Source organism: Miniopterus natalensis, chromosome 12 (genome assembly GCF_054644295.1).
Source record: "Miniopterus natalensis isolate mMinNat1 chromosome 12, mMinNat1.hap1, whole genome shotgun sequence".
Lineage (NCBI taxonomy): Eukaryota > Metazoa > Chordata > Mammalia > Chiroptera > Miniopteridae > Miniopterus > Miniopterus natalensis.
This window is the reverse complement of record NC_142092.1, coordinates 31,858,472-31,877,380: the sequence shown is the minus strand read 5'-3', so window position 1 is coordinate 31,877,380 and position 18,909 is coordinate 31,858,472. Positions and strand designations below refer to the sequence as shown.

The following is an 18,909-nucleotide window of genomic DNA, read 5'->3' as shown; positions in this document are numbered from 1 at the left end:
GTTTGGCCAGTGCATCCTCTGTGCCTATGATGCTTTTGATCAGCAGCACACAAGAGCATCTTTTCAAGCACTTAAGCAGAAAAATGCATCCAAGAACAGACTGTGATCCTCTGCAAATGTGTGCTAGAGACACCTGATACTAGAGAGAAATGCCTGAGGCAGTTGTTCTAAACCCAGTCTAAATGACCCTGGGGGGAGAGTGGATGGGGACTACCAGTGGATCATTTGAAAGAGACAGTGAGAGAGAACGGAGTGGATATCTGGAACCACCCAAGGTGTAGGGAATCATAGCTGGAGGTGGGGCCCAGGGCTCTTTTTAAAGCCATACCCCCTTCCCCATCAGACAATGGAAAAGAGGCATATCCTAATTTTCCTTTTCGTATCTCTAAACAACAGTCACCTAGATTGGGTACTTTGGAATGACACGGGGAACATTTTCAAAATATACATGTGCAAGACCTTTCCTACCCACCCCACCATTCTGATAAACATTATCCAGTGCAACCTACGCATTTTGCAAGAGCCTCCCCCCCATTCTGCTCCTCCCCACCTCCCTTCATCCCACCCCATCCTCAGCTGAGATTCACTAAACACTACTTCTCTGTTATACTCAATTACTAGAAAGAAATGTATTTGGGTCACATATCTTAATTCCCTGCTGACATACCTTAATGAAATTAATATTTAACAACACACACTTGACTTGGATCAGAAATGCCTTAAAGGGGTTACCTACTTGAATTTTACATTGTTATATCTTCTGGAAAATCAATTTCAATTATCTGATACGTTACCCAACATCCTTTACCTTTCACGAAATTCCATGTCTGACAAGAGATGGTCCCCCCAGCAGAACATGTCATTCTTCCCTTCCCTTTTTCATTCTGCACTTTTTTAAAGAGAGCCCGTGTTCAACTCACTCAAGGAATGAAGAATTATATTCTGCTTCCCTGAGGATACAGTATCTGTGTAAAATGTGTATCTAAGAAATATGTCTGTTTTCCTCCATTTATTTATTTATTTATTAGTTTATTCATATCAGTATGGACTCATTTATTTTTTTTATTTCGGGTTTTAATCCACTACTACTTCATTTTGTTGCTCAATTTTTCCAGCTTTGGGCATCGGGAGCTCTTTCAGGTGGCCCTGTGTCCCTTTGACATACCTCCATCACTGAGTTGTTGCTGTTCCAAGCACCTTCTCACATACTGACACTGTAAGCGGCTCCATGTTCATCCTTCATATTTGCTACCCTGGTCCTAGAATCAGCCATTTATCTTAGTTCTGGTTCCTTTGTTGGAGAATGATATTAGAAACCAAGATCTGGGTGGTAGGTGTGCTCATTGCCAGAGGTGTCATTGCTTCTAGGCCTACTCAGTTGACAGAGCAAGGAAATATATGTGTGTGAATATTAATCCATGAATACATATATACATATCTATAAGTATTTCCATATGTAACCATCAGTATCTATATTAAGCTAACATGAGTCCATATTGATATCTCCAACTCTAATCCAATTACCACATAGATGATTCCAGCCTCCTGCTCTTGCTTATCTGTTACCTCCCACTCCAACAGTGAGAAACTGGGTTCTCACCAATGTCCATCCATTTACTTAATTGCTAAATTCCAGTTTGCATGTGTAGTAGTGTCAGAATTATTAACCTGCACCTCCATGGGGAACAACTTACCAACTAGAGTACAGTGCTTATGGACGGTTTCCCTTTGCCTTTAGTCTCACAGACTCCACTCATTTCCAAGGTTACTTAAGTCAGCACCCTTTTACCTCCACATCATTCAGTGAGGTGGTTTAATACATTTGTAGTACAGTTATATTGCTTTGTCACAATTCTGCATTTTATCCTGGAATCTCCAACTGATTAAATAATTTTTTAAAATCTGCATACATTAAAATTCATTCTTTGTCCTAAAAGTTCTATGGGTTTTGACAAATGCCTAATACCATGTTTACACCATCACAATTATCATACAGAATAGTTTCACTGTTTTAAATAATCCCTGGTTCTTCACTTATTCAATTCTTTCCCTTTTCCCTGAGCTTTTGGAAACAACTGATCTTTCTACCATCTCTATAGTTTGCCTTTGCCTGAATGTCACATAATTTGAATCATATAATATGTAGTGTTTTCATACTGGCTTTTTTCACTTAACTTGTATTTAAAAGTCATTCATGTCTTTGGTGGCTTGATAGTTCATTTCTTTTATGGCTGTATAATATTCCATTGTGTGGATATACCAGAGTGTATTTATCCATTCACCTATTGAAGGGCATCATGATTACTTCCAGTTCTGAGAATTATGAATAAAGTTGCTATAACCATTCATATGCATTTCTTTGAATAAATATGTTTTCAAATCAGTAACTTAAGTTTTCAAATCAGTAAATATGTAGTAGTTCAATCACTGGATGGTATGGTAAGATTACATCTAGCTTTGTAAGAAATTGCCAAACTGTCTTCCAAAGTGTCTCCTATTTTACTTTCACACCAGCAATGAATGAGACTTCCTTATTGTTCCATATCCTACTCAGCAATTGATGTTGTCAGCTTTTAAATTTTAGCCACTTTAATAGGTGTGTAGAGCTATCTCTTTATTGTTGTAATGACAAATGACATTGAATATTTTTTCATATGCTAATTTTCCAGCTGTATATCTTCTTTGGTGAAGTATTTGATCAGATCTTTTGATCATTTTAAAATTAGATTTTCTTATTGTCTAGTTTTAAGAGTGCTGTGTATATTTCGGGTATGTCTTTGATTAGATATGTGCTTATAAATATATTAAAAACTCATTGTCAAACCCAGGGTCACACAGCTTTTCTCCAATGCTTTATTCTAACAGATTTATAGTTTTGTATATTAAATTTAGGTCTATGACCTATTTTTAGTTCATTATTATAAAAGTGTAAGGTTTAGCCCAGCTGGGTGTGGCTCAATGGTTGAGCATTGACCTAGGATCCAGGAAATCGTGGTTTGATTCCCAGTCAGGGCACATGCCAGGGTTGTGGGCTTGATCCCCAGTTGGGGGCATGCAAGAGGCAGAAGATCAATGACTACTCTCTCATGACTGATGTTTCTAACTCTCTCTCCCTCTCCCTTCCTTTCTCTGAAACCAATAAAGGTACACACACAAACACACACACATATACATATATATATATATATATATATATATATATATATATATATATATATATATATATATAAGAGTAATGTCTGGTTCTAGGTTCAATTTTTATTTTACATATGGACTTCCAATTGTTCCAGCATTATTTGTTGAAAATCTTACCCTCTCTCCACTGAATTGCTTTTGCTCCTTTGTCAAAGGTCAGCTGACTATACATGTGTGGGTCTATTTCTGGGCTCTCTATTCTGTTCCATAGATCTGTATGTCTGTTCTTTCACCAATGAACAGTCTTGATTACTGAAGCTTTATAATAAGTCTTGAAATTGGGTAGTGTGACTCCTCCAACTTGTTTGTTTTTTACCCCCAGTATCGTGTTGGCCATTGATATTTGTTTAAAAAGCTCCCCAAATGATTCCAATGTATAACCAAAGGTAAGGATCACTGCCTTGGAGGCAACTGGGAATAAAAGCAAGAACATGGGCATTAAAGTTAAGCAGCCTTAGTTCAAATTCTTCGTCTGTAGGTAAGCCATTTGAAATCTTGGGGCTTCAGTTTCCTATTTAGGAAATGGGAGATCAAAATGCTTATTAGCAGAGCTTTTGTAAAAGCAGCTTGGAGACTGGGATGAGCATGTAGCAACGAACCGGTCCAGTCAAGTTCCCTTTTCTCCCCTTTGAATCCTTCCTGACTGTTTCCTTCGTGTCCTCTTTGACCATTTTCTTCCAAATATTATGAAGAACTGGCATAGTGATTATTATGAAACCTCTCCTGAAAGCTCCATAAACACACAGGATGGGTCATAATCTTGCTTTGCTTTTCCGGGAAATTCGCTGCCTAGACTAGAGAAATAAGCCTGTTTGACAGTCTTTCTCAGAAGGAAGTGATTCATGTTGAGCCCGTGGAAAATGAATACTGGCCTATTCTTTAATGATTTGGGGAAGGGCTGAGAATTTATTAACCGCATGGAAACAATAATGAGAAGCAGCAGCAGAGAGAACAAAAGATAAAGAGAAAAACAAAAGTGATGAAAGTGCTGGTTTCGTTTGTTTGTTTGTTTGTTTTTAAGTCAAACAGGCAAATGACCGGGAAGAACCTTTTTTGTTTTTTGAAGTGACAATGGATCTTTTTATGGCTGTGCCTTTCTACTCTTTAAAATGTGGAGCCTTGTTTCAGTGGACATTTACATACATGAGGTTATCAGGTAGAAGGAGAGTTTAGAGATTTTGGTGGAACCGCATTCTCGCTTTCCAAAAGCCCATGCTTTATTTCACAGAGTGAGAAGTACACGCACAAGTAAGCGAACCACAATATAAAAGTCACAAAAGGTGAAAAGGGAGGGGACAAACTGCATTTATCAAGTGTGTTTATGCTCCAGGCATGCTAGGAATTACACGTTTAAATTATTTAATCCTCAAGACAGATTTAATACCATTCTCACTTATTAGATGAGAACTGAAGTCGGGGCAAAGCCTAGTGACTTTCCTGTATGGATGCTCTAAGACTTCTGGCACTGCCCCTTCAGCAGTCCTGAAAGGAGAGAAATCTTTAATTTCTTGCAGGACAAAGACAGGAGCATTTTCACAATGGCCTCCCCAAGACAGAAACCCTCCTCCTGCATGTCCCCAGGAGTCATCTCCCCAGGCGTCATTAGTGAATCCCAGAGCCCTCCATTCTTGCTTCCCAAAGCTCTGCTGGCCCAGCAGCAGTGGCAATAATGAGGCTCGGTCACCATGTAGCAGATGCTGCTGACTCACAGGAGAGAGGGGCCAGGTCTGGCTACGCCTCTTCCTCTTACTGCAAACATGAAGCCCAACCAAATTCCTCACAATAAAACTCACGACAAAACCCAAGGAAAAGAAAATGTCAGGGGGTCAGATGGGGTCCCGGAAACCACTGCAGAACCCAATTAAAAGTTGGTATTTTCCAGCTTCACTTGTGACAGGTATTTCTGCGCACGTTCCCCCCTCATTTCCCTGAGGAAAGGTGATGAGACATAAACCAACAGCGTGGAAAACACTGCTCTAAGAACGGAACTATTAGAGAATTCACAGCAGCAGATGTGAAGAACTTAGGAGTAATTAAAGATACTCTCAGAGAAAACAATCCACTGTCATGTAAACTAGGAAGAGATGAGGAAATGGTGACTGTTACATTTTAAAGATTTTATTCATAAAGAAACATACGGCTGTCTCGTCACACTTATGCTGAGAATCCCAAGAGGGAATGTTTTGAAAGTCATTTGTCTAGGATCTGACACTCCATTTGTACAGTGCAGAAGCTCAATTTTCTCCATTTATTCAGAGCTACTCAGGTTCTCGAGGACTTCCAGGCTCATTGACATATAAGACCCCAAAACACAGAACAGAATGCCAAAGTGTGTGTGGTTTGTGGGGGTTTTTTCATTTAAAAGATTTGGGTTTGTAATTTTTAAAAATTTATAATAGTGGATAAAATTTTCTATTAGTTATAACACTAACATCCGAGAACCCTCACTGCTGTGTAACAACCACATCAAAACTCAGAGAATTAAAACAATAAGCGCTTGGTTTTGCTCACACATCTCAGGTTGGCGGGCATTTCCGCTGATGTCAGCCAGGCCCAGCTGACCTCTCCTGGGCTCACTCAGGCGCTGGTGGTCAGGGGGTGGTTGAGCCACCGGGTGGTTGATCTAAGATGATCTCACACACGTTTAGTGTTGTCTGGCAATCAGCCCAAGCAATATGTTTCTCATCTCTGAGAGAGAAAGGAGTATTCAAGGCCTCTTGAGACGTAGGCTTAGAACTGGTACACAGTCACTTCTACCACATTCTACTGGCCAAAACAAGTCACAGAGCCAGTCCAGGCGTGTGGGAGGAAGAAATAGTCTCCAGTTATTGATGGGATGAGTTGCAAAGTCACATACAGGATACAGAAAAGGAAATAATTACAGCTATTTTGGCATCGATCCTCCACACCTGCCTTTCTCAGGTTCTTGGAAAATGAATTAATAAGTAGAAGCCACTTGATAGATACAAAATAAAAAATAATTGGATAATGCTCAGGGGTTATGTCACCCAGGTTTTAAAAGAACTTGCTGAACTCTACATGCTCCAAATCCAGAAGGAACCAAAACACCAGACTGTCTCTTCCCCTCTCCTGCCCCACCTGTACCCCTACACCTCCAAATGCCCATTGGCCAATCATCTCTCCGAGTGAATTTTTTTCTGCAAATGCCCATCACTAAAGCCTTCCAGTATGCATTGCTTTTTGCTGGTTTCATTCTTATGGTGACGCCTGTTTGCACAGAACAGATTTACTTTCTGTAGTCTCCACAATAATTACTATGTTTGCTTTTTAGTCAATAAAAATTTAATAGCTGCTAAAGCCGTTTCAGGAAGAAATAGAGAACAACATTCTTTCGTCTCCCACCTCTTCCTCAGGGGGTGGGAGGCAACAGCACTCCTGGAATCTCAAAGGAGAATCTTTTTTCTTTCCTTAGCTATTGCTATAATGACCAGGAATTTCTGGCCCTGTGGTGCATAATCGTGTGGAAGAACCCAAACGTCTGTGGGCCACAGGGGTATTACATACACAGGAGCATTTCCTGAACTGTTCCGGAATGGAAGTCTGGTTATTTTGCAGAAATTCAGGGAGCTCAAACCCTATTAGAGTAAGTTAGCATTTAGGTCTTCAGCATGGCTTTGGAATGAGCCTTCCTGTAGAAATTAGTTTTCTAGGTCACTATTCCATTACACAGTGCCCTCCTTATGAGAGCCCAGGGGAGGAATTTCTCTGATCTCAGAATGGGAAGCAGTTGGGCTGCTTCTTAGTACTTGGAGTGGTTTCTCGGTGGCTGTTACTGCAGATAATGTAGATCACGTATGTGAGGGCCTCGCGCTCTTCAAGTTTAGTGCCATATCTGAGACCTATCTCTAGGAAACCTATAGAAGTTTTTGGTGTGAATTTTAGATATTAACCTCACACCTGACTCTGCCTTATCTTTCCTAATTCTATATACTCTCTCATCTGCTTTCCTTATTCAATTATCTTTGCTTATTTTGTCCTATTTTAATTATTTAAGCAGACTTAAATGCCTTTTAGAGCCTCAGAAAATAAATAAGCAGACAAATAAATGCCAGTTTCTCAAGATAGAGTTTAATTTTTTGAATATTATAAAAAATTCTTCATTCTATCAATTTTAATGGAACCCTTCCTTTTTGATTTCTAATACTGTGGCCTGAGTTAATCATACCTCTCAATGGTCATTACCATCTTTGGTCTCTTGCTTTATTTTTTTTTTTTCTCCCTTATCTCGAACCACTATTCCTCACCTGTCCCAATGCAACCATTTCAATGTGATTAAACGCATGCCTTGTCTTAGTATGAACTCTTATCAAACAAAGTCTTATATGCACAGATCTTAATGGGATGCAAATGTTATTATTATAAATACCTCAAGCTGTACCTTTGTTCATTCAGCACTGTGTTCTAAAGACCTCTATATTTTGCTATGGGCACGTCTAGACTGCTACTTCTCTCTGCTGAATGGCACGAACTCCACACGTTTTGCTGCTCCACTCCCCACACTGCCTTCCACCCCCACCACAAATACGCTCTGACGACAGTTCGTATACACGGGGTGAACACTTCTGAGAATGAAAAGGGAGCTGTTAAAAATTCCACAGGACAGCAATTATACACTACAGTTGTTGAAGGCAAGCCGAAATGCTTGGTCACCTTACTCACATAGGACCCTTATAACCTCTGTGAGAATTCCCCCTGGATGTGCACCCAGGGGCGGACTTGCTGGGTGAGGAAGTGCACAGATAGACCTCACTTGCTGTTCCCACCAGAGTCTTCTGCAGAATTTCTACACCAGTTTACAACCTCATCAAGAGTGCATGAGGGTTCCCATGGTCTCACATCTCTGCCAACACTTGGCATTATTCTAATTTTGCCAGGCTAGTACATGCAAAGTGATATCTCATTGAGCACCTCTTCACATTCTGGCTAGCTTTTTGTATTTTCCCTTTCTGTGAATTTCTACTCTTATATCTTTGCCCATTTTCCCCTGAAGTATCTGTCTTACTGATTTGCAGAAGATGGAATTTTTCTAAAATGAGCACACATTTCTTTGCACATCACCAGCATCACTCTCCTTTTTTCCTGGGGATTGAAACTGCAACCCAAGTATGTGCCCTTGATGAGGAATTGAACCAGTGACCCTTCAGTGCGCTGGCCGATGCTCCAACCGCTTAGCCACACCGGCCAGGGCAAATATTACATCATTTTGATGCCCATACTAAAAAAGAAAATGGTAAACACCTTTCAGGAACTAAAGCTGTTTTTCAGAGTGAACTAACAATAAAATAGATTCCTTATCCTTTGGTAAACTTATGGTACTGTTATAAAAAAATTTTTAAATGTGGAACTAATCAGAAAAAAAATTGTTGCTTATTCATTCACATGTCTGGAATGTGTATTGTGTCATACTCTATGGTGGCTTTTATATAGATTATCTCACTAGCCCTCAGAACCATCCTATGAAGTGATTATCCCCATTTTATGGATGAGAAAATTAAGGCAGAGAAGTGAAATAACTTGGTCCAAGTCACATAACTGGTAAATGATAGAGCCAGAATCCCAACCTAGGAGGTCTGAGTCCAGAAGCTAAGTCTTAAAACTACTATTCACTCTGCATCCAAAGTTTGCAGTTTTACTTTAGGTGGGCCTCGAGGTTAGGTACAATAAAAACCTTAAACTCATTTAAACTGCTGACCACTTTGGACACCTGGAAGCATCAAAACTTGCCGTGTGACTGACACTAGGAGTGCTTCCCAAAAGTTAGTCAGTTGTGTCATTTCTAGGATACAGACCATGTTCAGAAATCAGATATCCCTTCCCCTGGAAAAGCCAGTGACTCCTTTTTCAACTTCATGATTTCCTTTTTTATTTTTTTTTAACCTATTTTCCAACACGATATTCTCCTCTGATATCACCAAGTTGCCTAGAGGAAAATACACGTGGCTCAAACACCTGAGTTGTTCTTAACAACCTTTTGCTTCTGCAGTTTACAATGGACCAAAGATACTGGGGGACAGCCATGAGTTTTCCAACTATGGGGAGTCTATAGGGGTCCTGTAGGATGGTTTTGAGGATGGTGCTAATTATTTTGTTTATCTCAGCAAAATCATATATTCCCAAACGTTCTGACCAGTTCCTACAAATCTGTAGGGAACTAACTGCAAGCTGCCATCATAGACTCCACTAGAAATTATTCACAGCACCTGCTGGAACACCAGGACATGAGCATTCCACGGACATGAGCTTATCTTGCTGAACTGCTCCGTGCAAGATTTCAAATTTCCAAGTCACCAACCCCCTTGAGTTCCTGGTGAGTGTTCTTTGACTGTACAGAAATTAATAGGCCTTGGCCCAACTTTTCAAAGGTGCCCCCACCCACCTTCACTGCCCCGACCCCTCATTGGAGAGCTGACTCCCCATCCTGCAGGGTGGTGCACTCCGTTAAGCTTCAGATACCTAAATGACTATTTATCTTTTCTCTATTGTAGTATTGCTTTATTCCTTGTTTTCCTGTTTGCCATTATATGTCTTTTTCTTTTTCTTTTTTTACTGTTATTACAATATCTGCTACTAATAAGCTTCATGGCCACTCTGTCTTCTGTACCTGCCACTCCGATTCATATACACACTTGCATTTTTCTGCTGTGTCTTCTCCCTCCTCCCCTGCTGCTTCTCTCAGGCCCCCTGGCTCTGGGCTGAGCAGAGCATCCACTCACGCAGTGGCTCTCAATGTGGCCCTGTAGACTGGCTCCCATTCCACCCCCACTTGGGAGAGAAACCCCCTGAAATGACCTGGCAAAGCTGTGTATGGGTGCACACACCTGCCCACGTGCATCCATTTTTCTGAGGAGAGAACCGTGGCAGACCCTATGGATCGCCTACCTCCAAACAATCCCCAATATCCTATGTCCTTGACTCCCTTTGCCACAGAGGCTGAAGAGCTAAAATTTTCAATTTCCCAGCTTCCCTTCTTTTGACCAATGAGGAGGAAAAACACCCTTCCTTTCATAAAAAGCAAAGCCTCACTAGGAGAAAATCCTTTGCCCTTCTCCCTTCTTCCCATTAGTCCTGCCTGGAACGTAGATATAAAGCACAGATATACAGCAGCCATCTTGCAAACATGAGGCTGCAGGCCTGAGAATGAAGGCCTGTGTTTATGGTGGAAAGGAAAGAGGTTGGAAAGAGATCCAGTCTCTGAGGGTGTCCGTGAACCACCTGCCCCACCTTCCAAATTTTACTTTTTCCTTCCAGGTGCCTTTGTTGTGGTGCTGAGTGTCTCCCTTCCCTGCACAAACATGTGATGACAGCCAGGCAGGTGTGGTGGGGAGGACTTGAGAGGATGGCTCTTTTCAGGTGGCCTCCAGCCTGCTCTGGGGTACAAGGGAGGTTGAAGTGGGAGAAATAACTCCCTGTGGGACATCATACTTGGTGACCAGACCACCCTCATACCTATCAGTGCGCTTTTCCCATGTCTCATCCCACTTATCTCAAAATTGCCTTAATTCCCAACCCTGTCAAGAATGATGGGCATTTAGCCCTGTAACTCCATCTAGTCCACTCCTGCCTTTTCAGAGATGGAGAAGAACAAGCGCTGAAAGGCTAAGGGTATGTCCAAGGTCAAAGAGGACACACCAGCAGCGAAGGGATAAATGGGACCAGAACCCTTTTATCATTAACAGCCGCCATTACTACCACCGACTGCCACATAGTATCCTTCCTGCTCAGTGGGCACTGCTCTGGGTGCCATCTATGTGGCCTTTTATCCTGACAAAATCCCCAGAAGGTAGGTGCTGTTACCTCTACTTAAATGCTGAAGACCCTAGGCTCAGACAGGTTATGTAATTTTCCAAGTCTAGAAAGAAACAGAACCAAGACTTGAACCCAGCTCGGTCTGGCTTCCAACGCTAGACTATTTTCACACCTCCAGGTAACTCAAGACAGTGTTTGTCTGATCTGCTATGGACATGCCTCAAAAGCAGTTTTCCACAATTCCTCTATAGACGGCCTTAGCCATTGGAGCCTCAGGAAATCTGTTTCAGTGTTAACTGCATTTCCCCTTTAGTGCAGGGAATGCTTCCTGAAAGAGCCTGTTCTCTCAGCAGCTGGTGATATTTGATTTGATTAACACCCCGGGACCTATCACCAGACTTAATGATGATGCTTAATTAATCGCTTACGTTAAAAGAGCTGGCACTTTCTGCATTTGGTTCACACTTCTAGCCTCAGTCATGTTTTCTCTTCAGCAATAATATTTACGCAATTAGAAAATAGTGAATTTATACTCTGACGTGGACCTGAGCTGTGTGTGGGACCTCCCAAAGCAGATGTCCTTGACAGGTGTAGAGAAATAGACCTTTTTTTCACAGCAAGAGCCATGAGTGAGATCTTCCACTTACATTTCAATGAAAAATCATGCCTGTATCAACAAATATTCACTGAGCACTGACCCATATTCTGTGTGACAGTCTACATTTCCAAGGCCCCGTGGGGGCTAAAAAGAAGTCTCATTATACATAACTCTTTTTTTCTTTCCTGTTTTTGGTCTAGAATCTAGATAGATCAGAAAAAGGCATTTTACATTAGACATCTTAAGTTTCAATAAGCATTTGCTAAGGTATCCCAAGATATTATCATGCAAAAGGCAGGAATATATGGCCTGGGTGATACTACAATGAAGTGAGTTTGTGATGTTAAATGACTCCAGGGTGCAAACGGAGATCAAACTAAAAAGAGGTGATGTGCCACAAGACAACCCCTGCAATATTTTAAATCAAGAACTTGGGCAATGATACAGAAAAGCAAGATTATATCTTCTGATAGCAGGAAGCTGGAAGGAATAAGGCAGCATCTTGGATGACAAAGTTCTTGACAAATTGAACAATGGGTTGAATTCTAACATCATGAAATTCAGTAGGAACAAATGCCAGAGAGCCGCCAGAACCAGCACTGCACAGGGAAAGACTTGAGGATCAGCCACCAGCCACAAGCTTAACATGAAGCAATGGTGTGATGTATGACCCAGGTCACTAATGCATCTGTTTAACTGTACTTATTGGGATGACACTGATACAGGTTCCAAGTATACAATTCTATAATACATCATCTGCATATAGCATTATGTAGTCATCATCCAAAGTCAAATTTCCTGTCACAATATATATGACCCCATTTACTCTTTACCATCTCCCTGCAACCCCCCTGTCCCTCTGGTAACCACCATACTGTTGTGTGTGTCTGTGAGTTTCTGTTTGTCCTATTTGTTCATTTGCTGCTTTCAGGTTTATATCCCTCATATGACCTTTAAAAACTATACATGCTTTTTTCAGGGGACCATTTAGAGTTGAGTTTTCTTTAATATTTTCCTTTGTAAAGACCGACACAAATACCATATCACACTAAATCTAAGACACCATTGGTTGTAAGATGCATCTCTCTTATCTACCATTGAGAGAGAGAGCAAAGTGCTGCCAATTAGACAATACCCCAAACTTCTTTCCATTTACATTCCAGCTCTCCTGGAGCACTTTTCAACTCAGCATTGGCATGTTGTTCCCATTTTTTCACACAATATCAGTGTCTATGTCATGAAGAGCATTGAGAATGTAGTATGTCTTCTAAAAAGCATTCCACTGTTAGCTCCAGAATTTCTTCCATGCAGTAACATTTGATCTGAAGGCTTCTACGTTGTTACTTTTTTGTTCTAACCAGCAAAGGACAACGGTAAGTTTTCAGACAACAACTAGGATTTTTATTCTTCCTTCAAATGGCCCTTAAATTGTTTGCTGACTGAAACTTTGATTGAAGTTGCCTACTTATGCCACCATGAAGAATAACAAAATTTGTTCTGCATGGACAGTGACAAACACATCCCACTTGGCTCCAATCTACAGACCCCTGGGATGTTAAAATGTGAAATATGGATGTTTTAGAATTTATAAAATACAGTTGCTCAATTTTCCTGCTTGTCTTTCTGTTTTAGGTTATACCCTTTACTTGACTTTCCCCAGCCTGCATCTCTAGCTGGCTATGATAACCTCTAGTAAATCTCCTCAACTTTCACTGAGAGTTTCCACAAGTGTTTTCCTGACTGGCCCTTATTTCTATTTTATACTCAATCTTGTCTGCTTTAGAAGTATTCCTAATCTTCTCATTTCAGCTCATTTCCTCTTTTATGCCCTGCAACTGGTAGAAAACAAAGCAAAAATGAAAAGGTCAACCAAGACTTTGCATCTCAAAAGAAGCCATGCTTCATCTCTCGCTGTTCTTATTAAGAAGAGGTATAGAGCTTTACAGTGCAGAGTGGTTCTGAGCTCTGGCTGTGAAGTAAAATAATTTGTAGAGACTTTAAAGTCTAGTTTTCAGTGGGCTATCCCAAGACCCACTGACTCATATTCTCATTTGAGAGTAGAATTGGGGGGAAGCAGGCACTTGTATTTTTAAGAGAGATCCACGGATTAATGTGGTATGTCATCTAGGTTATAAACCATTAAGAGCAGAAAGACATTAGGCATTTTCCAGGTCATGCAGAGACAACTCTATTATATACACTAACATAAATTTGAAGTCAAGAAGCCTGAACTCTGGAAACAATTCATATGGACAGACTACAGTTTTATTCATTCAGACTATACTATTCACATCATCCTGTACTCAAGATGATTAAACTAAGGGATATGAAGGACATTGTAATGATTGGGCATGGGGTTGAGCATGGCAAGAGCACAGGCAGGAAACAAAGGATGAGAATTTCTTTTTCCAACCTTCCAACAATCCCAAATGCTGCCTGGTCTGAGGCCATGGGGAAGGTGACTTCAGGTGACCTCACCCTCCTCCATTCTCTAGCCACCACTTTCCAGGCCTATTTCAGGGACAAGATGCTCTGGGCACAATTCTGGCCCTGTGATTTAGGAATATTTAGGGATAACCTTAAAGTGGAAGGTTGTATTAATGGGGCCCAAGCTCAAAAAATATGCAAATCCCTGCACCAAACGGCTCAGGGAATGGTTTTTATGGCTGTGAGAGAGCCCTGACACTGTGTCCTAATCACCTCCATTTTTAGCAAAGGTTCTTCTAAATTTTAGATAAGTATTAAGATCTCCCATCTTTTCTGGGTGCTAGTAGATAATTGATGATTCCACTGTTAGCTCTGGCCTTTTTGTTGTGCCAGGAATTCAGAATAAAGTTTTCACACCAAAGCCCAGGCCATCTTTTACTCACCTCTTAGATCCAGGGACCTCTTACTTATAATCAAGGGAGAGACTGAGATTCATCTCCTGTGAATTTCTTTTCCTTCCGGGAACTAAAGCAGAGGCTGAAAACAAGAATATCAAAAGCACAAATCACTGCAAATCAGTGCTGATGGTGCAATGAGCACTGATGCTTTACTTTTTTTCTTGCCACCCTTTACAGGCCCTGGCCACTGTGGCTTGGTTGGTTGGAGTGTCGTTCCATGCACTGAACGGTTGCAGATTCGGTCCCTGGTCAGGGTGCTTACGGGAGGCAACCGATCCTCCCGATCAATGTTTCTCTCTCTCTCTTTCTCCCTCTTCCTCCCCCTTCCTCTCTCTTTAAAATCAATATAAACATATCCTCCAGTGAGGGTTAAAAATAAAAAAGAAATTCAGCAGACAGGACCCCAAGTGGTTAACCACCAAAGTGTGTAATAGTTTAGAAATATAAGTTATATTAGTCGTATGGCTGGTGTGCCTACTGTGCAGTCTTTGAAAATTTTTAATACAATGTCCTTAAGTTGGGCCGTTCCCTTCACAAACTTCACATGTCAGTAATCACCACCGGGAATCCAATCTCAGATGGCTACCTGTCCCTGCACGGCTTGTCCCTTACCTGCTCGTTCACTGGGACTTGGTTAGACGCCGCAGTCCTTTCTTTAGTTTCAGTTACTCTCTCTGTTTCACAGGACAGTCTTCTGTATCAACCATGGGCCCTGAAACAGAAATAACTTGTCAGTTAAAAAAAAAAAAAAATCAGAGCCCAAAATGCGTATGTTTGAGAAAAAAACTTGCTTCTTTTCTTCACCATTGTCCACTCCAAATGAGGACCTCGGGAGTGTTGCTTCTAGAACACAGCTATATATTGGAAAGACTCCTTCGTGCAAGTCGATTCATACCCATAGGGCCTGCCTCCCACCGTCAACCCTCGCGGGTAAAGGGTCAGAGATGCCTGTCCTCATTAAACAGAAGGAAAGTTTTCCTGTTACAAATTAAAATCCTCCCATGGCTGTGGATTTATCAGCAAACCTGCTCCCAATGGTCACCCTGTAAATGATGATTGGGAAAAATCAATCATTTCCTTCTGCTACCAAGGCTGCTCAAATTGGTTCAAAATGCTAGGCTTCCTGATGGAATGAAACTTCCCTGAGCCAATGATAGTATTCCAAGGGGGAAAGTGGAGGGGTAGTTGGATGGGCTGGACCCACATTTCCAGGGTCTGAAGGGAAATGTTCAGCAGCATGTGGCTTTACCACCTAATGTATTCTTAGACAGGCCCAGGAGAGATGGAGACCTCCTATGTTCTTGTTCAAGATGGGTACTAGACTTATCGGGTGGGTCACTTCGTAAGGTATATACATGTTTAATTGTTGTGTCGTACATCTGAAACTAATATAATACTACATGTCAACTATAATTGAAAAATAAATTTTAAAAAGTTTTTGTTTGTTTTTACCCACCCAAAGAGTTGAAAATATTTAATAAGCTTTTATTATTTAGTGAAAAACAGTACAAGATCATTCAGAGAGTATGTGTGTCCCTGGCACCATACTCCCTCTGCTCCGCCTTCCCATCAGTGCTGGAGGAAGCTTCCTTTTATTTCAAGAATGCAAATTTAGGTCATACGGCAAGTAAATGCGAATATGATCTAAATAATACATTGATTGGGCTTTGCAATTCTGAAAACAATAAATAAACTCTGAAAACAAAAATGACCACAGCTCAAGCAGTGGCCATTTTAAATAAGATCCAGGAATATATTTATTTAATTTGGTGTTTTATCAATCACCTCCATTGTCTTCTTTGTACAGGTCAAAATGCACAGGCGATTTCTCTTCGGACATCCTCCCCCAAAATAAAGCACATGCTTACAAAACATATCCCTCACCTAACCAGGCATCTTCTGAAAAGCACATACGGTATTTTAAATTCATGTTAAACATTTTTCAACTCCTCTGAAGGCTTCAATAAAACAAGAATTCATACACCTCACCCAGGCTGCCTGACTTAAAATAGTGTGAGGCTTGGAGAGTTAAACAATAAAATTTTCCAAGTATACACATGCTGTGAGAATCAATAACCTCTTCTCAAACCAGCAAATTGGTTTCAAGTATTCGGTTCATTGGTTACATCCAACAGCCTGAACAAGAGGCCCCCTCCTGAGTGAAAGGGCCGGGAGTAATGAATTCTTGAAAAATGTGTTCTCATCACAATTCCTGTGCTTCTTACTGCATGGACGATGGCATGTGTAAAAACCCTATGGAAGGAACCCTGGGTTTAATTTCAGTCAGTCCTCTTTGTGGGAATTTTAACAAAAATGCCTCTGCAGAGCACTCTGTCCGCTCTCATTTCATGAGAACAATTCATGGCAATGCCATTGTTTACATAAAGTGATATTTTCTGGATTTCAAACTTTGACTTTGCAGCCAGATTATCCTTTCTAAAATAAAACTGATAGTCTCTTAGAAAGGTTTAGCCGAAGTCACTGGCCCTCCTGCTGACCCACGGGCTCTGGGAATATTTGTCTGAAAACCCAGCCGTTGTGCTAGCAGAATGTTCACGCCCCTCACTCTCAGGCAAGCAGCCTGTGTTTTCTTTTCCCTCCCTTCTTGCCGTCTCATTCCCGGGGCGCCATCCTCCCTTCTCTCCAGCAATCAATGCCTGTCGCCACCTCCCCAAGCTGAGGTCACTCCCCTGCTCTCAAAGGCTTCTGTACCAGTCCTTCCACTTTTGCAGCCTCCTTTCCTTTCTTCTTGGGATGGAATGTTCATGCAGAAACTCTAGCCCAGAGTACAGTCTAGCTGAGAGAGAAGTCTTCCTCCAGCAGGGTAACTTGTGTCTTCTGCTTAAATGTACACACAGTCAAAAGGGACATATGCCATGGGAAAGGAAAAGGAACTGGCTTAGGAGCAACTTGATCCTCAAATGGTCCCCAAGGCTCCCTTCCATTCCCATCTGCCCAGTGCCACGCTCACCAGCAGAGTGGCAGAACTGAGGCCTCGCCTCTCAGGGCATCTTTTCTTCACAGAGCTCTGCAGCTGCTAGTTATTGGGATCTTCTTTCCCTCCATATCCTCAGAGGCCCTCTCAAGGCTCCCAGGGGGTTTTTAGTCGATTTCAGGGCTTAAAACTACTGTTTCAGAGACACTGTAAATTAAACAGGCCTTTGTGAGCTGGCTTAGGAGGCCTATTAACATTAATTATATTTTATCTACTGATAACCTTATAGCCCTACTAGTAAAAAAGAATTTTAGCATTATTAATAATATTGTTCATAAATACCCTAGTATCCAAGAGAAACTGCAAGTTAAAAAACAACTGAATTTTATAAACCCAAACTTTGAGAAAGGATATGGAAGTTGGAGGCTGCTCTTTTTGGTTTGTTGGCTTTCTCTTTATTTCCTCTAACTTTCCACATATGTATTCACTCAACAAGTATTTCCTGAAAACTTACTGTTAGGTATCCTGTGAGGGGCTAGGACTAAATTTGAGACTCCCTGTTATTGTGGAGCTTGCAGTCCAGTAAAATAAACAGGTGACCAAGTAACGTAGAAAAAGATAAAAGCAAAACTGCTACTCTGACAAATGGTAGAAAAGATGGGTACAGGGTATGTCACTAGGAATATCGATCTAGTCAGAGAAGCTAAGGAAAATGACAGCTGGGTAAAGGTGGCAGAAAAGGTCCTTACAGGAGAGACAATGACATGGGCCAAAGCCCACAGTGGAGGGAGCCTGGCAAGGCAAGGAACTGAAAGGAGGCCCATGGCAGCGCCTGGGCACAGTGGGGTGGGGCACAGATGAGGCTGGGGGGGCGGACGGCGGCTTCCCGGGGAAGAGCAAAAGGGAGCCCTACGAGCCTGACCTGGAAGGGGTGACAGGACCAACTGGGCGTTTTCAGTGCTCTCGTCACAGGGCGGAGAAACACTGGTGGCAAGACTGGCTGCTGGTAGTCCACTTGCAGAGGCCACTGCGGGAGCCCACATGAGAAACACCTGCCGCTTAGAGTGGATGGAGGCCGACCCAAAGGTTGTCAGGTGGGAAAACAGGCAGGATTTAGCAATGGGTTGGACATAAGAGCTGAGGTCTAGGAAGCACGGAGGAATGACTCTTAGGTTTCTTGTGTATCCTGGTTTAACTATTTGGTCCTTTGCTTTATCACTGGCTATTGTCTGTGGTTTCTAGGCACTTACTTTTCTCTCTTCATGTTCCTACTTCATCCTGAAGGGAAAATTACCTATCACTTCATCACTTCAAAACTAACAACGCACAGAGCCCTTAGCATTATTTCACCAATCCCCACAATCTATTTTTAATATATAACATTCCCAAATGATTTCTGTTTATAATTTTTAAACTAAGTTTGGTCTGCCATATATATATATATTTGCTTAGGATAATTTTTTTTCATTGAAATGAGAAACCTGATATTTTGATACAGTGGTAAAAGATTTTTTAGTTACAAATAATTA

General features: G+C 41.4%; 1 long non-coding RNA gene across 1 annotated transcript in view; it reads right to left on the bottom strand.

Moving 5' to 3' along the window:
• Positions 1–14,516, bottom strand: part of LOC107538146 (uncharacterized) — a 33,049-nt gene extending 18,533 nt beyond the window's left edge. Inside the window, exon 1 of the long non-coding RNA XR_015715438.1 lies at positions 14,431–14,516. This is a non-coding gene — a long non-coding RNA (uncharacterized LOC107538146). The remainder of the gene's footprint in view (positions 1–14,430) is intronic.
• Positions 14,517–18,909: the final 4,393 nt, after the last annotated feature.